The sequence below is a fragment of the Notamacropus eugenii genome, chromosome 1 (assembly GCF_028372415.1).
Source record: "Notamacropus eugenii isolate mMacEug1 chromosome 1, mMacEug1.pri_v2, whole genome shotgun sequence".
NCBI lineage: Eukaryota > Metazoa > Chordata > Mammalia > Diprotodontia > Macropodidae > Notamacropus > Notamacropus eugenii.
This window is the reverse complement of record NC_092872.1, coordinates 594,349,992-594,376,986: the sequence shown is the minus strand read 5'-3', so window position 1 is coordinate 594,376,986 and position 26,995 is coordinate 594,349,992. Positions and strand designations below refer to the sequence as shown.

Sequence of the window (26,995 nt, the reverse complement as noted above, 5' to 3'; positions counted from 1 at the left end):
CTATCAAGTTACTACCCCTCAAATGGATGGAATTCTGAGAAAAATAATTCCTTCCCAATGTCATAGAACTGAGAGATATGAAAATCTTGGTTTCACCAAACTCTGCAGCGGGTAGAACTTTTTTTAGAATCAAAATGGAATAGTTTTGATATTTAACAATGTGTTTATGGAAGAATTATAATCTTAAGTAGTTTATATTTTAATTGAAAATCTTATATAGAACTTAATATAATCGTCAATAAGATAGGGTTGGGTTTTTTTTAATTCTGTAGAGAAGTTCTATAATCTACAGCAATAATTTTCATGCTCATTTTACAAATGAGAATTTTGGAATCTCAGAGATACTTGTCAAAGGCTTCAGAATCAATTAACAGCAATAGGTGTGGTTAAATTGGTTTGCCCATTTCTTGCTAACCTGAACCTGAACAACTTGAATACTTAGGGACAAAAAAGCTCCAAATCAATTGGCGAGACAAAGTACAATTTGGAACATATGTTATCCTGAACTGGAATACAGAATTCCAATATTGGAGGAGCCATTATATAATAAATTATGCTAATTTAACACAGATTCACCATGTCCAACCATACATATAACAACTCAGGCATATATGAAGAGGGTACTGGTAAAATGGAAAAGCCACATACGATAAACACTATGATGTTCATTCACTCAATAATAATTTCTTAGACACGTATTATGTCCAAGGCACTATGCATAAGCATTGAAGATACAATAAAGACAAAAAACAATCTGGAGTTTATATTTACTGGGGGGACATTATATTTGCACAGATAATTAAAGATAATTTGAGGGGGCAAGAAAACTCTAACAAGCTAAGCAGATCAGGTTGTTTCTCTTAGGGGTCAACACTTGAGTCAAAGTATTCTAAGAGGAAGAGAGGAGAAAGGAATGCATCATCAATCATCATCAATAAAGGGTATTGGAAATTGGTTTGAATGCATACTCTCTGTGTGGTATACTTAGGAAGTTTTTAAAATTTTAATCATTAATATCACCTTGTTTTATAGGAATTTGTTCCTTTAAAAAAAACTTAAGCAGATACAAACATTTGATTGAAGACTCCAGAGAATCAGCTTGCAGTTACAGAGGATTTCCTCTATAAGATCCAAGCGTGGGTGCACTGTTTCCATAACTCACTTCTGCTGCATAAGAGCAAGCCAACAGGCAACACTGTAAGACTGTGAGGAAGCCATCTCGGCTCTGTTCCTATCCTAGGATGGTATGGAGACAGGATAAGCACCCTGTTGATTAATAGCTGCTTTGCTTCCAATACTGAACTGCTACGACAATCGTATGTTAAAACATAATTATGGCTCACAAAATGAGTTTGTAATTTGGTTAGTCCAAGAATAATGTTTCAGTGAACATTGTGGAAAACAGTCTGTGATGTGTGTTAAGGAGCTACTTTCGATTAAAGTCTTATTTAGAGACTATGTCGATTATTAAAACACTGATTTCAGGAAGCCCAGAGGGACAACAGACTTGTGATTTGTTTCTAAACTGAAGATATCCAGATTTCCCATTCTTATACCCGCTAGACATTCTCACAGACACATTCACAGTATAGGTTGTATCTTTGATCTGGGGTGTCTTAGGAGGAGGAAAAAGGTCACTAGAGGGAGAGCATTTGGTTCAAAAACAATGAAAAGTATACTTTTAAAAAAAAGAGGTACAAATAGAAAACTCCAAGGTGAATGAGAATGCCTAAAATTACAAAGTACAGAGAGAGTAAAAAAATATTAGCAGAAAGGATTCAGGAAGAAAGAAGGCATATGTTTCCAACAGAGTATACTCTCCAACAGAGTATACTCTGAGTATATTCTGCCATTTGCAGAATCAGAGGCTCATAATGTAGATTTGCCATTTATTAACTGTGTGGCCTGTCACTCATTTCTCTGAGGTCTCAGTTTCCCCACATGTAAAGATAGGGGAATGAACAAATCATATAATCTCCAAGCTTTTCATTACCCTGAGAGTACTTGAGGTCAGAAATGCAAGTCAACAAGTATTAAACACTTACTGTGTGCCAGGCACCGTGCTGGGAATTGGACATCAAAGATAGCAAAAATGCTGTCCCTGCCCTCAGAGACTACATTCCAGCAGGGAAGGGCAAGTCAGACCTCTGTCGTCTACAGAATCATGGTGCAATTTAACCCTTAAGCTCGTTGGCCTCGCTGTCCCCATTCCTCCCACGCCTTGAGAAAGACACTCAGTTTTCCAGAGCAGACCATGGCTACAAGTCTTGTTCCATTCTCTTAACTGCAATTCCGGTGTTCCCTCACCCTCCCTGTCCCATTGCAATATGTGCATGAATAAATATCTTCAGTGTAAACATTTTAAAGAATTTGATAAGGCCTTTTCAGGCAATAAAAAAAGAAGAAAATAGGGATAACCTGCAAACGACTATGTACAAACAGAATACAGAAAGATCAAACTGGAGGTAACCAGAGGCAAAAGGGTAGCAGTAAGGGGTAAGTGAGGCGGTCCAAGAAACAAGAAGTAGAAGGCAGGACTTTAGGGAGATTTGAAGGAAATAGAAAGCAGAGATGGGAGGTGATATGGGGGTAACCACCAATGAAAATGCACAGGTTCAGAAGATAGGAAGTATGATGAATAGATCTCTTCACTTGGAGATCAAGAAGAAAGGGGATAAAATCTTGCCTATAACCCTTACTAGCTATGTGGCCATGGGTAAACATATTTTGTCTAAACCTCAATTTCCTTTTCTGTAAAATAGGTTTAACAGTTACCTGTAAGCACCTACCTCACAAGGTTGTTGTAAGGCTCCAAAAAGACAGTGTGTAAAACACTTTGTAAACTTTAGCGTGCCATATAAATGTCAGTCATGAAGTCAGAGATTTAGATGGTCATGGGGCCTTGGAGGTCATCTAGCATAACTCACTGATTTTACAGATGAGGAAACAGAGCCCTAGAGAGGCTAACTGATTTGCCCAAGGTCATATAAGCAATAAGTTGAAAACCTAGAATTCAAACTCAGATCCTCTGGCTCCAAATGCAGTACTTTTTCCCCCACTGAGACATACCCCTCTCCTCCTAGTCATTATAATAATTAATTTCACAGTTGTGGCAAAGTCTATACACATAAAAGTTCTATTTTCATGTATTTCATGTAGAAATAATAATCTTAATACTAAGTGGAGAAACTATTATGACCTCTACTTGGTGATCTACAAACACCATTAATCACAAGAGAAAATACCTTTCCCAATTATCTCTCTGTAATATAAGTTACTACAAACCCCAATTTTCTGGTATTTGGTTATTTTGTTAGTTTGTTTTAGGTCTGCCGGATCCTTCCTGTAAACCAGTTAGAATGAATGTAAAGATCCAAACTTTAACTCTGGGCTCTACATTAGCCATTAGGAATAAAGGGAACTAGAAACCTCTATAAAAAATATGAAACCTCATCACTTTCCTAGGGCAAATTCAAGTTCTTCTCACATTGTCCACTATTCTTGAGATTTATTTTTCTTGACATATATATGTGTGTGTGTGTGTGTACGCGCATATATATATATAATTATTCTCTACTTGACATTCGTTTTTTAAAACGCTGAATTCTAAATTTTATCCCTCTCTCCAGTTCCTCCCTTATTGAGAAGACTTATTGCATCTTTTTGAGAACTTATTGAGAAAACAAGCAATATGCTATCAATTACATATGTAAAGGCATGTAAAACATATTTCAATATTAGCCACATTACCAAAAGGCAAGAAAAATAAAGTGGAAAAAAGTATACTTCAGTCTACACTCAGAGTTAATCAGTTGTCTCTGTGTGTGTAGATATCATTTTTCATTGTGAGTCCTTTGGGATGGTTTAGTACTGATTAGAGCTGATTCACAGTTGATCACCATTACAATGTTGCAGTTCCTAAGTACAGTACAATGTTTCCCCGGATTCTGTTCCCTTCATTTGCATATAAATCTTCCATGGTTTCTTTGGAGTCATCCTGCTTATCATTTCTTAGAGTACAATAGTATTCCATCACAATCATATAACACAACTTGATTAATCATTCCTCAACTGACGAGCTTCCCCTCAGTTTCCAATTCTTTGCCAACACAATAAAATTGCAATCAATATTTCATACATATAGGTCATTTTCCTTTTTCTTTGATCTCTTTGGGATGCAGACCTAGTAGTGGTATTGCTGAGTCAAAGAGTACATACAGATTTCTACCCCTTCCAATATATTTCCAAATCATTCTCCAGAAAGGTTAGACCAGTTCACAGCTCCACTAACAATGCATTAGTGTCTCTATTTTTCCTATATCCCCTCCTGCATTTTTTATGTTCCCTTTCTGTCATATTAACCAATCTAATATAGGTGTACGGTGGTACCTGAGAATTGTTTTGATTTATATTTCTCTAATCAATGGTGATTTAGAGCATTTTTATATGACTACAGATAGCTTTGATTTCTTCTTCTAAAAGCTGCCTGTTCATATCCTTTGACCATTTATCAGTTGGGGAATGGCTCTTGTTTTTTTTTTTTTTTTTACATTTGACTCAGTTCCCTATACATCTGAGAAATGAAGCCTTTGTCAAAGTATCTTGCTGTTAAAAAAACAAAACAAAACAAAAACATGCCTTCTCCCCAGTTTCCTGCTTTCCTTCTAGTTTTGGCTTCATTGGTTTGGTTTGTGCAAAAAGTTTCAATTTCACAAAACAGAATTACCCATTATACTTCTCATGATCCTCTCTGTTTCCTGTTTGGTCAAACATTTTCCTTCTCAAGAGACATGACAGGTAAATGTTCTCACGCTCCCCTAATTTGCTTATGTTTCTTGACTTTTTAAAAGAACAAATTTCTGTGAAAGCATAGGTTTTCAGAGGGTGCAGAATGTTGTCAGGGAATATAGGCAAGGGGGCAAAAACTTTTGTTTTGTTTATCTTCATCTACAGTCACTTATTTAAGGAGGAAACCACTAGCTAAGAAAAAATATGTCCTTTCTTAGAGTGGGTCTTTCAGTGCTCTCAAAAAGGGGCTCACAAACTCACAAAATTTAAGAAATGGAAAGGACTTCAATAGATCATCTAGCCAGGGGTGGGAAAATACATACAGCCTTCTAAGTCCTTGGATATGGCCTTTTGACATCTGCCCAAGTTTTATAGAATAAATCCTTTTATTAAGGATTAATTTATTAAGGATCTGTGAAGTTTGGATTCAGTCAAAGGGTCACACTTCAGGACCTAGAGGTCCACATGTGGCCTTGAGGTTGCAGGTTCCCCATCCCTGAATTCTAGCCCAACTTCCTTTCTTTTTCTTTTTTTTTTTTTTAACAAATGAGAAAACTGAGACTAAGAGTAGGAAAGTGGTTTGCCTAAGGTCACACAGGTCTGTGAGTAAAGCCAGGACTAGAACTCAGTCATTCTGAGTTCTAGTTGAGGCCAGTATTCTTTTCATATAATGATCCATTAAAAACAAATTGCATCTGGATTTGCCTCTAGGTGATGACAAGATTTACTTCTCTAAGAGGTTCTAAAGTTATACATTCTAAATCATGGTTTTTCACTTTAATAAATGAGATTGAAATGTTGGGGATCAAATGACAGTCAGATTCAATTTATAGCAAGACAACACATAGAACTTTAATATCCTGAAAACAATAATTTTTCAGAATGATTTATCCTTCCTTTGCCAATGCACAGTCTTACTCTCCCCTCACCCTAGTTTATGCCCCTAGTTCTTGACCTAGAAAGCATTATTCCTGGCACAACATAAAACTGCAGGGTTCACAATAAAAGTTACTTAAATCAAGTCAAGCCAACAGGAAACTTTGGTTCTTCTCAGGAAAACCCATTCATCCAAGCAACATTATTTAGTTCCTTCCATGTATAGAGATCTAATAAAGAGAAAAAGGACCTATATATACAAAAATATTAAATTGCTATTTTTGTGGTGGCAAATAATTGAAAGCTAAGGGAACATCCAGCAATTGGACCAACAAATTGTGGTAAATTAATGTAATAAAATACTACTGTGCTATAAAAAAATGATGAGATGAATTCTTCAGAAAAACCTAGGAAGAATTTGTAAGAACTGATGCAGAGGGAAGTGAACTGGACTAGACTAATTTATAGGATAGCAATATTGTAAAAATTAACAACTCAAAGACATAAGAACTCTGATCAATGCTATGACCAACCATGACTCCAAATGAATGATGATGGAGAATGTACACCACTTCCTGACAGAGTGGTGCTGGACTAAATATGCTGAACAAACCACACACTTTTTGACAGGCTCAATACAGGAAACCATTTTTTCTTTACTATGCCTATTTATTACAAGGGTTTTTTGTTTTTCTTTGTTGTTTCATTGTGAGAGATAATAAATGCTTATTAAATGAAGAAAATTTTAATTTCAAAAAGTATTTTCTCTGGTGCCAAATACTGGGGATACAAAAATGGAAAAATGATACAAAACCTGTCCTCAAGGATTTTACATTTAATGGGAGAGTAGTTAAGGCATATACGAAAATAAGCCCAATAAAAGGTAAGATATAATGGGGATTAAGAAGAGTTCCTTAAAAAAAAAGGTTATCTAAGAAAATATGAGGACAGAATAATCACTTTCATTTGGTGGCGGAGGGCAATCCAGGAAGCATCACTCATGGAGGCATCTAAGCTGGCCCTTGAAAGAAAATAAAGATTTAAAGAGATAGAAGTATATAATGAGTGCATGAAAGAAAGGGATGATTGCCCAGGAGAAAAGAAGAAGATCAGAAGATCATTGATCCTGAGCTGCAAGGGACCTTAGAGGCCATCTAGTCCAACCACATCTTTTTACAGATAAAGAAACTAAGTCCCATTAGGGTTAAATGATTTGTCCAGAAAAGTCAGATTGTGGAAAGTGCTTGGCATTTGCAGTTTAACCTAGAGGCAATAGGAAGCCATAGGCAGGCCTTTGTATTAGAAAGATTATTCCAGCAGCTATATGAATGATGTGTTGAGAAGAGGAAATGACTAAAAATAGGGACCAATTGGGAGGCTATTATCATAATCCAGAGAAGAGATAATGAGAGTTCATATCAGTATAGTACCAGAGTGAGTTGAGCCATGATACAAGAATACTATGGAGGCAGAATTGACAGGATTTGGTATTGGCTTTGAGTGTGGGTGGTGAGTAGGAACAGTGAAGATGGCTTCAAGATTTCAGCCTGGGTCGCTGAAAGGAGGATGGTGCCGTAAATATAACAAAGGCAAACAACAACAAATGGGAGGAGGGGTAAACTTGAGTGTGTGTGTGGGATAGATGATGGGACTGGTTTTGGATGTGTGTAATTTGAAGTGATGATGGAACATCCAAGTAGATAGCCGGGGGCAATGAGAAATGTCTCATGAAACATAAATTGGAGTGGTGGTCATTCAAGGTCAGAAGTGATTTCAGTACCTATTTAAAGCAGGTGGTAAGAGTCCACATCTTGAAGGAAGAGAGACGTTTCCCCCCTCTGTCAGATGCTACAGCACCCAAACAGGAAACAGAACTCAAGAGGAAATGATTCAGGAAGAGAATATCTAGGTCTTTGCTCTTCCACTGAGCATCATCAGCAAAGGGCAAAGAGAGACTTGGAGCCATTACACTTCAAATACTTAGATGGATTTAGTATCTCATTGTTAGATTTCCTCCAGAGATGCAGAAAACATCTAATCCATGCCTGTCCATCCTGGGTAATTTTTGTCCTCCATTAAGGTCCCCACAAGAAGTTCAACCCAATGTGTTGAGGACCTTGCTAACTTTCTCCTGACATCACGAGGCTACCAATGAAGCTTGTAGGTAGTATACTGGTTATCCTCCAATTGTGTCATATGATCAGCCCATTTTATTTTTCACTTATATGTCTTTAAAGATGTTTTTCCCATTATTTCTCCATCAAATTTAGCTTTAATGTATCAAAGCCTGCTCAGATCCAACTGGGTAATCTTCCAATCTGATTCCCCTCTCTCTCTCTCTCTCTCTCTCTCTCTTTCTCTCTCTCTCTCTCATTCATTCATTTTACATACAACTGAACTCCCAAAATTATCCCCCTAATACAAAGGTACTACCTCCCTGCACAAAATACTTCAGTGACTCTCCACTGTCTTTAGGGAAACTCTTAACCCCTAAGACTGGCTAAAGCCCTGCTTCCTAGTTTTGTTCAATGCTGCTCCCCTATATCCATTTTATAGACTATCTAAATTGACCTATTATGTGAGAAGAACAATTCACATTCACTAAATTTTCTCTCCAGGAAAAATCATCTAAGAGAAAGGAATCCTCAGGTCAATCTGGAAGGATCAAAGGCCGTTGGGTAAAGTGAAATCATGACACCCAGGAAGTATGGCTAGGGAAATGTATTCATGTCAAATATAATTTGTATGAAATAGCAGACCAGTTTGGGACCCATTAGATTTCAATGATAAGACAGGAGAGTACAATTCAAGCCAAGTCCATTAAGGGGGATCCCTTCCCCCCAGAAGATGATTTTGTAAACTTTGAAGGATGTCAGGATTTGGACTTCTCACTGGCATCCTACCAAAGTCCATGGACAGCAGCCGCTGGCAACAGCATTTTCATTGAGAGCCAAGGACAAACTAGCCACTGAGGAAAGGCAAATAGATTCTAGACTTTGAAACCCAGCATAGAATTATAACATACTTTAGGGGAATGTCATTAGTACTCCACAAAGAAAAGGACTTTCAGCAGCCAGTAGCTACAGATTCCAGCTTTGGTACTTATGTACTTTAAATTTGAGTCTACTTTCTCCTAAACTCTGTATATACTGGTGGGAGGATGTCATGAACTTTGAGAGGGTATGTTTTATGTGAATTATTCTTACTGTATCAATTTAGTAAATACCTCTTTCTGAAAACTAATTAAATCTAGTTGACTAATTATTATCAACAGACAATCAATAGGGGAATACCAGTGGGAGCTTGTGGGTATGAAGCCACCATTAGGAAGATACCCGCTCAGCCTCAGCGGAATAACACTTTGGAACCTGAAGGCAGATGTAACAGTTATTCTAGAGGGGCCCAACCTCCTAGTGATGTTTGGGAGAAGAGCTCCAGAGCCTCTGGTACTTAAGAAAAAAACCTACTAACAAAGAGGACCCTACAAAATGGAATGAGTGACCTAAGAAGGGATCAGGCTGTCCTTCAATGGAGGTCTTCAAACAAAGGCTGGACAACTTTCTGTATATGGTTTTGAAAGGCTACTTGATTAGCTGTGGGTTTGATTAAAAGGCTTTCTATTATTCTATGAAGGTCCTTGAAAATACACATGATTAAAATATGCATTTTAAGGTATTTTCTCTTACTGCTAATATGAGAAAGACATTTTCTTAAAAGCAGAGATTTCTGTTCATTAATTATAAGAGTGAAAGTGTCTGCATGATGAATGTTGAAAGGGTTTATAACTTAGACACTAAGATTTGCTTGGGGCCAAAACTTACTGCAGATGTTATCAGTAGGAGAAAAATATTAAAATTAAAAATGGTTTCAAATGGATTTTGTTTTTACTAAGAAAAACAGTATTCTGGCCAGTTTCCCATGCTTTTTTGTACTCCAATAATGAGAAGAAAGAACAATTTAAAATGTGCCCTTGGATATTCATATGAAGCTTCTTGTGTGTATGTGGTAGAGGAGAGTCCTGTGATTTTAAACTGTAAAATAAGGCTGAGAGTTTAATTGGGAGGGTGCCTTCCACCTTAAGAGTCTAAAAGGCACCACAAATGTCCCTACCATTCCTATCAATTGCTTAGAATGAGTCTTGAAATCTCACTTTACAGTATTAGAAACTTAGATCCTAAAAGGGAAGCATCTGTGGTGCCAGGAGACTGGAGAGAACCTGGACTGGAATCTCGATCTCCTCAGGTCCCAAGACAAAGTTCTGTCTCAAATAAGCATCAGTCTACATGTTGAATAAACCTGTAGTCTAGGGTCGCAGAAATCTCCCCTTGCCTTTAGAATGTCTGGCTGCCCTTTGCTATCTGAGGGAATTTAATATTTGAACAGCTGAGTAATAAACACCAAGAAGCAATTATTGCACTGCCTTTAGGAAAGCTTTTATAGCCCTGCCCTTTACAAAGTTTCCCTACAAATCAGAAGACCTACTGGCCTACATCTGCAAACTGTCAAGATACCACGTTCAATTTTATTGGCTCTTCCCTAATTTAGAGGACGTATAAGAGGTAGAAAGGACCTCAGAGCACACTTAGTCCAAATACTTTGTTTTTTGGATGAGTAACTGAAGCCTGAGAGATTCAGAGACATGCCCAAGGTCACAGAATTAGTGGCCACGAGTTGGTGGCAAAACTATAAGACTGTAAGTTCTGTGACTGTGGCTGTAGAACTCACGCCATTTCTCTTCAAATTCCAGCCTCTCCTATAAACCCCTCCAAATATTCCTCAAGGATGACTCTAACAATAAAAACATCCATAAGATGATGGCAGTCTAAACCACAGATATTCTACTATCCATCAACAGTATTTTGGTCAGTTGGGACGGAGGATGCAATGGCCGTGGCCAACAAGGTCCCACATAGTCTTTTATCCCCTAACGACTTGTAGGTAACAGACTCTGCTCCACTATGATTGATAAGGAGATCCTTAAAACATATTGTTTGCTGCCTTCATTTCTCTAATGTTCATTGACAGCCACCACTGGCCTTCTGCAGAAATGGCTGTGTTATATTTGTCATGCGAAGGAGGTAAAAATCTTGTCTATTTTCCTGAAGAAAAAAAGATATTTTTGTAACTTTTCTCTCACCTTCATAACAACCTATCCACATTGTATTTCCTGTCTCTCCTGTCCTTCACTGCTGTAATAAATATTATTATTAACATATATTCATATGATAAAATGTAACATATTTCTAATATACTTATATAATCAATACATAATACGGAATTATCATCATCAGGGACATAGTGCTTTAACATTTGCAAAGTATTTTACATATATGTCTTGTCTCATTTGATCCTCACAACAATTCTGTCAGGTGGTACTATTATTATTTCCATTTTACAGAGAAGAAAACTGAGGCTGAGTAAGTAAGCAACTTGTCCAAGGTCAAACAGTTTGTAAGCATCTGAGGGAGAATCTGGACTCGGATCTTTATGATTTCAAATCCAGATCTCTAACCACATGGCTTACATAATTAGCAAGCAGAATTTCAAACCAAGGTGCAATTTCCTCTTTCCCACTTTAGATATACTGTTGAGGTAAATTATCCACTCTTCATTCCCAGAGGTTTTCATTGTGCCAAATGCAGTATTTCATAAGACTCTTCTTGTCCTCCCTCTCATTCCCCACAAGAGTCACCAGATTGAAAAGAGTATGAAATTTTTTTAAAAAGCAGAAAAGAGATTGTTAACATTATCATTATCATCAAGCCCTGGATAATGTCAGGAAAGAGAAGAAACCTTCTACCCCCAAGAGCAATAAAGAATATGATGTGCCAAGTGGCAATTTCTCCGTAACCAGATTATCCTTTCCATGAGCCTGCCCATCTTAGCTCTGATCTCACATGGTAAATGTGAATTATTCTGATTCCACCTAAACCACTAGTCAGTCTCTGCACTTGTCTTGTTCCACCTCACTGTAAGTCAACCTATTGACACAGCTCTCTTCTCACTAGTTTGAAAACTTGAAAAATAAAGAAAACATTTTCTTCTGAGAGAAATTCATTTTCCCACCAGCCCTGGTGAGTTCTTTTTCTGCTTTAATATCTTTGTCTCTCACTGTCATTCTGTCAGTTGCAGATGACAAAAAAGATAAATCTGGACAAGTTCAGAGGACTATTGAATAATAAGCATTTACATTTGCTGACTTCTACTGACTGTCCATTTTTGCCCTGGGGCTAAGAAGAATATTTAATCTCTAATTCAAGGGTTCTTCAACCTGCAGTCCATGAATTTGGTTTTTTTAAAAAACATTTTGATCACTATATTTAAACGTAATTGGTTGCCTTTAGAATTCTTATTCCATTTCTCTTCATATCTTAGCCTCCCATAATTTTTGCATTTAAAGATATACAAAGAAGGGGTCTAAAGGCTTCATCAGCCTGTTAAAGGACTTCATAAAACCTCAAAAAGGTTAAGAATACCTGCTCTATTATGTGAACGTGTGTGTGCATGCGTGTGTTTATGTAAAGCACACACAAGAAGAGTATTTTTTTATGGAAAGTCTTCATTTAGTTCCAGGAAGATTTTTTGACTGTCCTATATTTTATGGCAAGAGTAGGAAAGGGTTAAAAACAACATCAGGCTACTGGAGATTCGGGGTAGGGCCAGAACTGCATGGAAACACTACAGGGCTAATAAGGTCACTTGTCCAGCAGCAGAATTTCCATAGCTAAGACCAAAGGAGTGACAACATCCCTTTCAGAAAAGGGAACAGATGTCCAAAAATAAAAGATCCAAGAATAATTATGCAGCACAACACCCCAAATGATGTGGAAATAATCTCTTAAGAACCACTCAGGCATCTCCTAATGTTAATTTCATAACTCAACCTTTCGCTTACTGGTATGTTATCATATTTGTGATTTAAATTTTTAAAACAAACCAATAACAACAGCCACAACAAAACCCCCACCCCTCCACATGATAATGCCTGGCCTTCTGGGAAAGGTAGAAACTGAAGCCACTGCCAGTACTGGAGACACTGCATAAATGTTCCTTCTCTTCTGCTTTTATCCCAGGCTAAGCTTGGCTCAAAATGAACATGAGACATGCCAACAGGTTTAAAACAAATATAATTACAGGTGAGCAAGCTGGGTGGACCCGTTGTTTTCAAATCCATACCTGTAGCTGCCCTGAAGGTAGGCAGGGTCTAAAAAAACAAAAAACCCCAAAACTCCCACATGGGTTTTCTAAGTGGAAACTGGAAGACTCACAGTTTCCCTTATCTAATAATCTCACCCTAGAGCAGGGAGAGCCTCATGACCCTTTCAAATACATATCAGCTCCATAAATCTTCAGAGTCATCATGGATCAGTATGTACTAGGACCTCACTGTAAAAGGCTGTTCACTGTGGAGTGGCATTCATTCTTAGGCAATTATACCTTGGATGGTGGTATAGCAGGAAAAAAAAAAAACCAAGCCCCAGACTTATAAATCAGAAACTCTGAGCTGAAAGCCTAGCTTTGCTACTTACTAGTTAGGTGATTTGGGTACTCTCTGGACCTCAGTTGCCTCACCTGTAGAAGGAAGATAATAGCATTTTCCCTACATATTTCTCTTCATTCACAGGGTTACCAACTAACTAATAATGCAAGTGGAAGAATTTTAAGGGCTATATCAGTATTAACAATAATATTCCATCCAGAGGGGATCTAGGTATTGAGTTATTGAATGCACTGAATTCTATGGCAAGATCCCATCTAAAAATGATCCCAACGCATGTGGAACAAAGACAGCTTTATGGGGAAGCTCCAGCAGAGCTAAAAATATGGTCATGTGGGACATTCCTTTTGTCACAGCAGAAAAGGCATACTTGGGAAAATATATGTCTATTTTTCTCCCATCAAGAGATAGGATCTTAATATCTTCTCAGAGATGATACTAAACCTCAATTTCTTCAGGTTTTTTTGGAGGATGTTCTGGATCACTAGGGTTTAGGCCAAGATTGAAATATTAATATTAGAAATAAAGTCTTGGCAATAAATTGAAGCAATATCAACAGACAAACAGAAATAGAAATCTAATTCAATTCAATAACATTTGTTAAGTGCTATGTGCTAGGCACTGTGCTAAGTGCTGGAAACCAAACCCTAAATCAAGGCAATCCTTAAGTTAAATTGAGAGAGAGAGAGAGAAAGAAAAGGGGGGAGAGAGAAAGAAAGAAAGAAAGAGAGAAAGAGAGAAAGAGAGAGAGAGAGAGAGAAATCAAAAAGATGACATAGGATTATAATCTCTGAACTGAAGTTCTCTGATTCTTTCCTCTAAAGCCTCCTAATAATACCAGCCTATAAATAAATTCTCTATGTCTGTCTGTCTCTCCCTCCTTTTACCATCCCCACCTCTCCCTCTCTCTCTGTCTCTCTCTCCCTCTCTGTCTCTCTCTCTCTCCCTCTCTGTCTCTCTCTCTCTCCCTCTCTGTCTCCCCCTCTCTCTGTCTCTCTGTCTCTCTGTCTCTCTCTCTCTCTCTCTCTCTCTCTCACACACACACACACACACACACACACACACCCTTTAACACATTCACTAGGCATGAAATTAGTGTTGAGATGTTAAGGTGGCAGGGGAAAGCAAGGGAGAAGTTTCAGAAGATGAAGAATGATTTTGGTAGATTTAAGGACAATGTAACTTGGCATTGCCATATAATTAGGTGACTGCTTGATACTCATTCTCATGGGTCTGTGGATCTCAAAGCGCTTTGGAGATATCATCTTATTGATCCATACCACATCAATATGAAATAATTACGGCAGATGAAAAGAGACCTTCAGTAGGGAAATGCAGACTGTTGGAGCAGTGTGGAATACTGACTGGAGCATTGAACTTGCACTGGCTTCAAGTGTCTATGATACTTAGCAGTGGAGTCATGGGCAAGTTGATTAGTTTTCCAAACCTCAAGGAACTATAAGGTATAGTCTGCCATGATGACACATAGAGCATTGAGGACCTCATTGACGTGACTTAAGTGTGCCAATTCATCCCCAGGTTAATTTCCATGGTTACTAAAAGGAAATTGGGAAAGAAAGTAAAGGTGTTTGTTTGTGGAAGCCCTACACCCTTTAGGAAACTATAAGCCTTAGGACAAGAGAGCCAGGAAACAGTGGGAAGATCAAACCATGGAGCCAAAAAGCTGCCTTTGGAGTGGAAAAGAAATTGGTGTTTTGTACAGAATTAGCCTCTTTCCCACAACGAAATAGAACCCAGAAAGCATCAGCTTCATCTCTTCAAGCCTGCAAACAGACCAAATGGAAGAAATTCCTGCCAAGAAATGCTCAAGTCAGACTGCCATTCCAGGACAGTCTTGCTGCTCATCACAAAACCCTTTCCATTCATCCTTCGGCGCTGCCTCCCCCACCCATTGTAAACTGTAGTCTCAAATGTTCTTCCTAAAAACTGGGATTTAGTATCCCAGGAAGTACTGCCACACCTCTCAAATTTATCATCTGGTATCCCCTGGGTAAAAAGTAGCATTAAGACCAGAATAGTCTATGGAATCTCAAAATAATCTACTCAGACAAGTGACTCTTTATCAATCTGGTTTTCAGACTGGGTGACTGGAAGCTAAATCTCAGGATGAAGGAGCAATTGAAGCTGATTGGGCTTCCCTGAACTGAATTGACCGACAGAGTGATTACACCAGGGATGTCAGTGAAGCCTGGCCTTTACAGAGCTGGTACCTTCCCTTACTTCACCCTTGACTTGGTATGAATCAGTCAAATTACACAGTCTCTCTGTACCTCATCTTTCCCTTCTGTCAAAGATGGACTGAGAGGGCTATTTACTCTCCAAGTTAGGTGAATGCTGTGAGTATTAATGAGATAAGCTGTAGAAAATGATTTGAGCTCCTTGGAAGACAGGTGCCATATTAATATGAAGCATCATTATTCATCCAGAAAATAATTCTATTTTCCTGACAAGAAGGGAGGAAAATACAGAAAAAGGAACATAACTCCAAGGACCCATGTACCTGTCTATAGCTTCTCAAGAAAATAAAATAGATTCACCACGAGACTTCTTATCAGCTTTCTAAGGGTAAGTAGTTTTAGAGCTATGGTTGCTCTATAGCTGAGAATCTCGTAATATTTTATACGTCAGAATCACCGAAAGTGCAAAGGCTCAGGGGACCTGGGAGTAAGGTTCTATTTCTTTGGCTTTAACCACCCTTCTCCTTTGCTTCCTATGCAAACTGATGCTGATGAAAACGTCCACAATGGAGAACATTGGTTAGTGTACCTAGTCCTCACCTCCTCTTTCCAGAAAACTTCTCTTCTGAGCATTCTCTGCTTCTCCTTGCTAAAAGTGTTCCCTCTCTATTCAAATTTTCCTAGACAGCTTTCTCTGGATTTCTCCTTTACCCCCACCATTAACCCCACTCACTTATCTGTGTGCATATAGCATTTTCTCATAGCCCCACCCACCTAAACTAAGCAAATATAAGTTCTTTGAATGCTAGGGCTGTGTAATTTACATTTCTGTGTCTTTGGTTCGGTGATTTGAACATTGTAGGCACCTTAAGTTGAATTCAATGGTTTTCAAGGGCTATAAGGGTGGAAAATTATAAATAATTTCTGTTCAACTATATCAGAAGAGAAGCAGCTAGGTGGTAGAGTGGATAGAGCACTGGACTTAGTGTTAGGAAGATTCATTTTCATGAATTCAAATTCAGCCTCAGACACTTAATAGCTGTGTGATTCTGGGTAAGTCACTTAACCCTATTTGCCTCAGTTTCCTCATTTATAAAAGGAACTGGAGAAGGACGTAGCAAACCACTTTGCCAAGAAAACCCCAAATAGGCTCACAAAGAGTCAGACATGAGTGAAATGACTGAACAACAACATACCAAGAAAAAGAACATAAACTCCAAATATCTTGTTTATTTGGAAATTCAAGGGATCAAAATGGAATTAAAGGTATTCAAGTTATCCAGACTTTGTAATCTAATTACAAGAGAACAGAGTACTTCACAAGTCCTGCTTCTTCAGCCCAAAAGCTTGGGAATGCTTCTAATTACTTATGCGTAAGACCTAGGTAGGTTAGTCCAAAGTTCCCTATAAACAGTCTTATTTTTCTCCTGTGCTCCTGTTGACAAATAATGTCTGGCTTCTTCTGGATGACTTATAGCTGTTATTGGCAAAACTTATTTCCAAATAGTGAATGGCCATTTTCAAGATCTAATTTCTGATTTAAATGATATGAGATCTACATTTCAGCTGAAACAAACCTCTTATATGGGAAAACCCTTCCCAGGTAGCTAGACAATGGGATTCACTTTGATTAGTCAAAAATCAATGAGGTTTTTCACAATACAGTCTAGACTAGAGAAGACAGCATTAGATCAAAGTCTGAATCCCAGTTCTAGATCTAAGACATAAGGATTTCTCTAAATGTCAAATGAGCTCAGACTTTATAATCACAAATCTATGAAAGATGATCTAAATGGCCCTAAATGATGTTATATCCAGGCAGGTGGAAGGGCGGGGGAGGGGAAATCAGCATTTATATCGTTCCTATTATGTACCTGTTATTTATTGTGCTAAGTGCTTTTTTTACAATATTATCGCATTTGATCCTTACAATAACTCCTCACTGAATAGATGCTATTGTCATCAACTTCATTTTACAACTGAAGAAAGTGAGTTCATAAGCAGCTAAGTTACTTGCCCAGGGATATACAGCTAGTAAGTGTCTAAGATCACATTTAAATTCAGATTTTCCTGACTCAGGTCCAGTACTCTAACCACTGCACCACCAGCAGCCATTGACTTATTGGAATATCTAGTATGCCAGCTACATAATATAGTATAAAAGGAGATCAAAAGACCATAAGGACAAGAACTTTAGGTAGCTTCAGATCAGACTGATAAGTATCATGGCCATAGTAGACATGGTACTAGACTATGAGTTCCAATACCTATATGTGTATGTATCATATCCCTTCCCGATGCTAGAATAAGCTCCAGGAGGACAGCCACTGTGTCTCCCGTAACCTTTGTATAGCCCCAATTTAGCATGATCCCTGAACACAGTTGGCATCAAGAAATGGCAGCATGGTGCATTGAAATGAACCCTGGCTGCAGAGTCAAAGGACCTGAGTCCAAATCCCAGCTGTGTGAGCTGATCTGTGTGACTGTGGAAAAGTCATTCAACTCCTCTAGACCTCAATGTCCTCATTTATAATAAGAAAGACTCGCATTAGATGACCTAAAAGGGGCCTTTTGGCTTTAAATCTTCGAGCCTATGAAATGTTTATGGAACTGAACTGAATTTGTTCTTTTTAAAAGAAATTCAAATCCCCCTGGAATAGGTAACCTTTACAGTGGTGGGGAACAAGCAGCCTACAGTAAAGAACCTACAGCCTCAAGACCACTTGTGGTCCTGTAGGTCCTCAAGTATGGCCTTTTGACTGAGTCCAAACTTCCTCCAAAGGGATGTGTTCTGTAAAGCTTCGATTCAAAGTTCTGCACTTGAGGACCTAGAAGGCCACATGTGGCCTCAAGGCCCCAGGTTCCCCAAACCTGTAACAACTTCCCTGAGCAGTTTTATCCCCTAAAATAATGCAGGATACCAGGTAGAAAAAGGCAGAGAGTGTACCTAAAAGGTAGTCCCAGGTCTCAAAAGGGGAAGTGAGGGTCACTCAAGAAAAACAGACTAATTTATAGGACTACCTTGGGCTTCATTTGAAATTAATAGCTATTATCTTCACAGAACTAAAATCACTTCCATTTGTAATAGCTTACTTTTATAGGAAGATTGAAGGCTTTTGCACACATTATCTCATTTGATCCTCCCAATAGCTTGGTGACATAGATTGTGTAGGCAATATCATTCCCATATAACAGCTCAGAAAGTTACGTTTCGGAAAGGATAAGTTTCAGGGGGTGTAGCTAGCAAGCTGTAGAGCTGGGATTCGGATCTATTCCATGTCCAGTGGTCTTGCCATTTCTTCACTGAGCCACCTAACAGTGAAGCAGATGAACGCCCAACTTCACATCCCACCTTTCCAACTTCCTAACTGTATGAGACAATGAGCGAGATGCTTAAAACTCAGGAGCTCCAGTTTCCTCTCTCCTAAAAAGAGGATAATGCCTGTGGTAACTATTTCACACAGTTAAGAGGCTCAAATAATATATATGTAAAACATTTTGCAAACTCTAAAGTCTAATATAAATATCAATTATAGTTCATTAAACCTCAAGAGCTCATCCCTCGTGAGGTAACTAAGAAAAGAAAATAGAGATACCACAGTATGGCAAGACTGCAACAAAAGGGATGAGATGCAGCTTATCCTTTCCCCGACATGCCTTTGATCTCCTTTGCTAAATATCTCTATATTTTTTTTAAGATTTGCATTCTAGGTACCTTGGAAATTATAAGTATTTGGAAGGCTTACTTACATCAGAAGTTCTGTTCTTAAATTTGTCATCAATAAATATTATGTCTCAGCAAATGTGATACTCATCTGGTTCCAACAAGGTCTTCTGGCTACATTCTCCAGGATATTTTGAAGTCTACATTTGGAGAAAAATGTCAGTCCATGCAATCCATCAGATCAGGTAATAATACCTTATTAGATATTCAGGGGTTACAAAATTTTTACAGGCTGATAGGTTGCATTTTCTACTGTTTCCTTGCATAATCCACATTGATTTCTGAGTCCTAAGAATACTCTTGTACAGTTTGTGGTGGTGTTGATCTGGTCCTTAACTGCCCTTATGAACCTTTGCATTTCTTCAGGCTGATCCAAGTGACTCGTCCTTTTGTTAAACATTTCTTTGCTAATATACTGTCGTCTGAGTTCATGTGAATGATCCCTGGGGAGGCCGCTTGATTCTGTTCCTGGATCTTAACTATTTCATAGACTCTATGTAGAGATGTTTTTGTTTATAGTAAACAAGTCCAACGTTGGGCAATCAGCCTCTACTATGGTTGGGTGAAGTAATGTCCATTTGTTCCAAAAATATTTCTAATGGTTTTGGGGGTGCACTTACCATGTTATCGGGGAACATCCATCAAATCTCTTCTCCATTTTTGAGGAAGAAGTATTCATCTTTCTCTAACTGCCTTAAAGTGATAGTCCTATTTTGATAGCATTTTGTGAGGTTTTTATTAGGATAATTCCCCAATCTGTTATGGTCCCTGTTATAGTTTCAAAAGTACTTATCAGGACTGGTATCCCTTAGGTGTTAATTGCCTTGAACATGTTCTTTCTATTTAGTTTGGATTTCAGAATGTCCCACGTCTCATAAGATATGAAGCCACAACCTTTTTTGATGCTTTTATGCTTAATGTGTCTTGGAGGAGACCAAGGTATTTGTAGGTAAGAACTTCAACCATTGGTTTAATGTGGCCTCCAGATTCAAGATTTAAGCCTTCAGTCTCCATCTTTCCTTGGCTGCATTAAGAATTTTGGACATTTGGAAACTAAATGTTTTCACATCACCAGAGAAAGATTCCACAAGATGAAAGAGCTATATGTAATATAAACTTTGGTGGAATGATATAGCTTATTTCATCTATGTATAATAAATGATTGATAAGATATCTTGGTTTGAATCTTTAATTTGGAAGACATACTTAGCTCTGTTTAGAAGGGATGATAGCATATTTAAGGCTAGGTCTAACCGTAATGCACATGAATTTTGCATATACTTAAATATTATATATTATACACATGTTATCTCCCCAATAGAATGTAAGTTCTTTGAAGACAGGGACTCTTTTGTTTTTGCCTTTGTACTCAGTTCCTCCTTTAAGAACCAGGAGTTCTGAACATGTTTGTGTCACAGAACTCTTTGGCAGTAGAGTAAAACCTATGGACATCTCAGAAAAATGTTTTAAAATATTTATGATTATAAAGGAATGCAATTATATTGAAATTCAGTTATCAATATTTTTAAAAAACTAGTTCACAATCTTCCGGTTAAGAACTTTTGGTTTACATTTTCTCCATGGAGAATGTTAATTTCATATTAATTGTTCTTGATGTTATTATTTTGGTGGTGAGTTTTAAATACTTTTTCTATGCAGGCATCAAATACTCTAGTATGCTTTCTATATTTGCTGAGAGTTTACATATTTGTAATACACAAATAAGCTATTATTGTTATTACTATCATCCATTACAGTACTAACATCTTGACACCTGGCCATGCCCTGAAGGTGAACCTTGGCTCTCAAAGGCTCTCCCAGGTTCCACTAAGCAGGGAAAGCTTGGAGGATGAGCCTGACAATGGTGTGGCAACCATCCATAAAAAATTAAGCTAAGTCACAGAACCAGGCTAAAACACAGTTTACATGATGCAACACATGAGGGTAGGAATGAAGAGGAACCCAGGCTACCTCTTCCTCAGAGGACTTTAATTTCATTCCACTTCCTCTGAGTGGGTGCAAAGTCTTGTGGAATATCCTGGGTTTTGTTGGTGCCCTCATTCATTTCCTTTGTGTGGGGGAGGGAAGGACCATCCAATGGAACAGAAGGAAAAAAAAATGAAAGGCAAAAAAAATTCCTCCTTTTTTTTCCTTATCCTTAATTGCGATTATCCTTAAATGTTCTAACCTCCAGCCCTGACCTGTCAGCAATGAATGTGGTCAATGGGCAAAGGTATTTGAGAAAAATATACAAACTACTTAAGCTTTTCTGTGGATTGTGAAACTCAGGAAAAAAGTAACCAGCGAGGATGTGTAACCAGCTATTACATTTGTCCTCTCCTGGATTGCCTGGGGACTCATTCATTATTATGCATACCCTGTTCACAGCTTTTATTTTCCAAGTATAAAAATTAAATTTTGAAAATGTGTGTCTCAGAAGAGAAGCAAAGCAATACCCTATTTATATGGAAATGTCAGTCAAATTTAAACTTCTTATCTAAACCCAGGCACAGGTTCCTGCCCTGCCTACTCAGACTGAAGCTTGGGAAAACTGTGTGTGTGGTGTGTGTGTGTGTGGTGTATGTGTCTGTGTGTGTCTGTGTGTGGTGTGTGTCTGTGTGTGGTGTGTCTATGTGTGTCTGTGTGTGTCTGTGTGTGGTGTGTCTGTGTGTCTGTGTGTGGTGTGTCTGTGTGTGTCTGTGTGTCTGTGTGTGTGTGTTGCCTTGACATTATGCAGGGTCAGGAGGGAAGACTTGGATGGTCTATCTTGGTTTCTGTCAGACCTGTTGGGTGAAGCTCATTTCATAGTCAAGGAATCCACTCATGATGCCGTAGCTCCAGCCCCTACAGATTCATTTTGTGGAGTTTAGGTTCATCTTCAAGGCCACAACAATACAGTCACATTAGGAATGAAAAAGAAAGTTATGTTGTATTAGAAAACAAAAGTGAGAAACTTTGGGAAGAATTTATGAGAATGGCCAATTCTTGTCTCTCTCCCTCACTATCTATATACACCTTCGGCAGAACCAGGGCTCCTGCGATCCACTCAAAAGATTTCTTTTTTGTTGTGATTGAGAATGGGGCTCACCTGTTAGAAAATTAAGAATCATTGGTTTGTGACTGAAAGTCATGTGCCAAGTCCTGTGTTGGGCACTCTAGCACATGCCACAAAAATTAAACAGATCCTGCCCTTAAGAGGCTTAAGTGTATGGGAGGCGCGGGGCGGCAGGGGACCAAAGGGCAGTATAACTTGTACACACTTAAATACTAGAGATATAAAAAAGCTACACAAAGTACTTTCAAGGTGGAGAGAAAAAACAACTGAGGAAGACTGGTAAAGGCAAGATAGGTAGATTGTACAGCACTAAGCCTGGAGTCAAATCTGGCCTCAGACACTTATGTATGTGACCCTGAGAAAGTCACTTAGGCTATGTTTGCTTCAGTCTCCTCAAAGGCACAATGGGGATAATAATAGCATTTATTTCTCAGGGTTGTTGTAAGAGCCAAACGAAGCCATATTTGTAAAGCGCTTAGCACAGTATCTAGCACACAGTAGGTGCTTAATAACAATTGTTCTTTTTCTTCCATTCTTTCTCCCTCCCTTTCTCTCTCTCCCTTCCTCTCTTTCCCCTCTTTTCTTCCTCCCTTTTTTCCTTCCTCACTTTTCCTTCATCCTTTTTCCTTTCCTTAGTCCCTTTCCTTTCCTCTCCTTTCCTCTTTTCTTCTGTTTTTCCTTACTTCCTTCCTTCCTGTAAGAAGGAGCACCAAGCTATGCTTTGAAAAAACTAGGGATTCAGTGAAACAGAGGTTAGGAGAGAATTTATTCCCTTTATTCAAAGCACAAAGGCAAGAGATAGAATTTCATATGCAGAACTAGTAAGCCAATCTAACCAGAATAGACGGTGAAAAATAGGAATATGAAGTAAGGTTGGAAAGTAGGTAGGAACCAGTTCTCAAGGGCTTGAAGTGCCATTCTAATTTAAAACAAAATTTTCACTTTAATAAATTAAATAAAATATTTTTATGCTCTTATGTCAGCTTCAATTCTTATAATCAATGAAGTGTTTACAATGTGCCAGGCAGAGTGGTAGGTGCTGGAATATAAAGTCAAAAACAAAAAGGTTCCTGCCCTCAAAGAACTCAGGTTTTTTTGGAGAGGCAACATGTATGCAATACATAATGTGTGTAGTGTGTGTGTGTGTGTGTGTGTGTGTGTGTGTGTGTATCCATCAAATACAAACAAACTAAATACAATTTTATTCGAGTAGAAAGGGAGGTACTCAGAGCTTGGGGAGAAGACAGGGGTAGGGACCAAAAAAGGTTTCATGGAGAAGGAGTAAGGTAAGCTGCTTTGTGATGTTTTGAAGGAAACGGGATTCTGGGAGGCTTAGATGACAATGTACATTCCAGGGTGTAGGGATTATACCCAAGATGCAGGTGAGAAGATAGAGTGTTTGTGTGTAAGCAACAGCAAGAAGGGCAGTCTGACTGGACTACAGAGTTTGGAAAGGAGAGTAAGTACAAAGTGGGACAGGTAAGTTAGGGTCAGATTGTGAACAGCGTTAAAAGCCAAACAGACAAGTTTAAATTTGATCTAAGTGACACAGTGGATACAGTTATTGGCCTGGACTCAGAAACAAAATCTGACCTCAGACACTTACAAGTTATGTGATCCTGGGCAAGTCACTTAACCCTGTTTGCCTCAATTTCCTCATCTGTAAAATGAATAAGAGAAGGAAATGGCAAACCACTCCAGCATCTTTGCCAAGAAAATCATGAAGAATCAGACATGACTGAGAAGGACTGAACAACAAGAAGCACTAGGGAGCCAATGGAGATTGCTGAGAAAAGGGGGTTACATGGTCCCCTTTGTGCCCTAGAAACATCTCTTTGGAAGCTGAATGGATGATGGAGCAGAGTGAGGAGAGACTGGAGGCAGAGAGACCAACTAAGAAGCAATTTCAATAGTCTAGACAACATGTAACAAGGGGCTGAATTAGGACAGTGTCTTTGTGAGTAGAACAAAGGGGATGAGTGCAAGAGTTCTTGAAGAATACAGGAAACTAACCTTGAATTTAAACACCCCAATACAGGTTCTCTTCCGTTAGACATCTCAAGTTTTTGAGGTATGAGTTGAAGTAAGACTAGGAAACAAGGGCACAATAAACCGTGGAATAATGAGATAGATGAAAGAAAATAATAAAAATAGCACCAACAGCAATAGTACACACACACACACACACACACACACACACACACACACACGTAAGACCTTCAACCCTATTCTTCCTCACAATAACATTTTACTACTAGTGACATTTTTTTAAAATATGGAACTAAGGATTAAACTGTGAAGAGTCAGTTCTCTCTCTCTGAATTATTCCCCTTTTCTTTTGAAAGATCAGAAGCTGGTCTAATGGGCATCCTTGCTAGAAAATGCATTCTTATCATGATGATATGGGCAACCAAGGAAGAATCAAAAACTTTTCCCAAAGAAAAATAATCCTTCACATTATATGATATTGGCCATTTGTTTCTGTTTCTCTTTCAATTTGATATTATCTTTTTCTCAGGAGTAAGACAATTTAATCATTTGTTTTTCTACAGAGACATGAGAAAATAATCATCTTAGTTATAGTGTTGCCAGATGTTCTGTATAGACAGGACTGTGCTCTATTACACTACCTCATGTCCTGTTTAGAGACACGTAATATCCTCAGTTTTGAGCACAGTGGCCATTGACTACTGTTAATGCTCAATTCCTATAATCTGCCAATTAAAAAGATAGCAATTTTGTATTAATACAAGACTAATAAGCACTTGAAACTTCAATACACTTTCCTACATAGTCATACAACAGAATTCCAGGTTATACGGACACATCTGTAAGTGATTAAAGCCCTTAACCCTCACTGTCTCATCCGTTATGCACAAATCTACCCTCACCACTTAAAGGAACAAAATGAGAAAGAGGAGAGGGGGTGGGGCAGCGCAGAATCCCTGACAGCCCTTATCACGACAAAGAAAAATTATTTCTGGGGAATTTGAATAAGTGTTTTTCTGAGATCTGAAGTTACCCTAGTTGTATCTGGTATACTTACACACACACACACACACACACACACACACACACACACACACACACACACTGTTTCACTACCCCATTGCTACTGAAAAACTTTGTACTCTAAAAGAAATAGGTACTTCAAGATGTAGAAAACATGTCAATACTTAACATCTGGAAAGCATGACTATGAAGTTACATTATGTAACTATGAAAATTAAACGAAGCATCGCCCAGTGTTTATACTCCTGATGTCGCTATAATTACAACACGGAGAGCAATTGTCTCTACTGGTGCTTAGTATGATGCAGGAAATATGTTCAGAAGAGTGGAGAAAGAAGTGACACAGAACTCTCCCCTCATCTGGAGGTGAGTCTTTCAGTAACCACAGATCTCCAAAACAGAACTCCTAGCCCCAAGTCTTGTCCCTACCCTACAGGGACAAGAGAGTTCCTCAGAGAGTTCCAAACTGCTTTCACAGAACACCTGCTGCAATCTGGCCCATGCAAAGGTTGATTAGTTCTCTTTGAACTTAAAATTCTTTAACAATCTTGGCTACCTGATAGCCTAGCCCAAAAAAGAGGAGAAGTAGCAAATTTGAGGGGACATGAAGTCATCAGTAAGACAGGCACAATACTGCAAAAGTGACAGCCGACTCTCGGAAAACAAGGAAGGAGACAGAAAAAGCAACATTCAGAGAACTATAATGCCTGTGACGTTCAAAATAATGGCTCTGAGTCATCTAGAAAAGGTAAAACTATTTTGGCTGTTGTCTGTTGAATGAAGGCAGGGATGAATGATAAATTTTAGGAAGATTTCCATTAAAAATAGTAAAAATTTTAAAAAAGACTTTTTAGGAGATGGCCTTTAGTTATCTGAAAAATTTATTTAAATGGAATGATTCATTTCTCATTCACCTTTGCATCCCTAGTCGCTTTGTGTACAGCCTTACACATAGTAGGAATTTAGTAATGTTTGCTGAATTGAACTATTACTGAAATTTGAATCATGAAGTGATCCATTTAATAATTCTTTTAAAAAGCACCCTCCTTACTGCAGCTCAGCTCTATGTCACTGAATCATTCCATTCAGGGGCTATTTTGCTAGACTGCACCTGAGCTCAAAATGACACAGCTGATAGGGAACTCTATAAAAAGCTCAATAAATGTTTGCAGAGTGCATAAAGTATAAAATCAATCCTGATGAGGCCTCCACTAAAAACGTGCCAAATGAATATCAAGCCTGGAAGCTCTTTAACTTGAAATAAATAGTCTTGGAAGAGGTCATAGATGGTCCCTGTCCAGCAGCCAGTGGGGGATCAAAAGGGGGCAGGGCGGGATGTCAGGTTTAAGTTCTGAGTCCTCAAACAAACAAACAAAAATATGAAAACTTAAAGGGGCTCCCTTGGCTCTGTTAATTGCAAAATAAACCAATGTCTAGTAGAGCAGGTCTCCTTTTCCTCAGGGGTAATATGGACAATATGTTCACAAAGAAGACTGAAAAAACTACAGGACAAAGATTTGGTAGCTTTGCAGCTAGTCAACGTGAGGAAGCACTTCAAAAGATGCCTTTTTAAGAAATAAGAAAATAGCCTCTTTTGACTCTTAGATCATCTCACAGCATCAGCACAGAATCTGGTAAATATGACCAACTGTTTGATTTAAACAATTGGCTAGCCAGAAAGCAGAAAGAATGATTTCTTTTCAAAATGATTCAGGAAAAAAAAAATCTTTCTCAGGATATCCAACAATAAGATGCCATGTTTCACTCTGCATTACCTATGGAGAAGACCCATGAGTCCACTGGCTCTTGGACCTTTGTTCTATAACTGATATAAGGTAAACAAG

General features: G+C 38.3%; 1 protein-coding gene across 2 annotated transcripts in view; it reads right to left on the bottom strand.

The window, feature by feature from the left end:
* SLC24A3 (solute carrier family 24 member 3) overlaps nucleotides 1-26,995 on the bottom strand; it is a 769,449-nt gene that overhangs the window by 610,409 nt on the left and 132,045 nt on the right. The gene's annotated exons all lie outside the window — the stretch shown is intronic.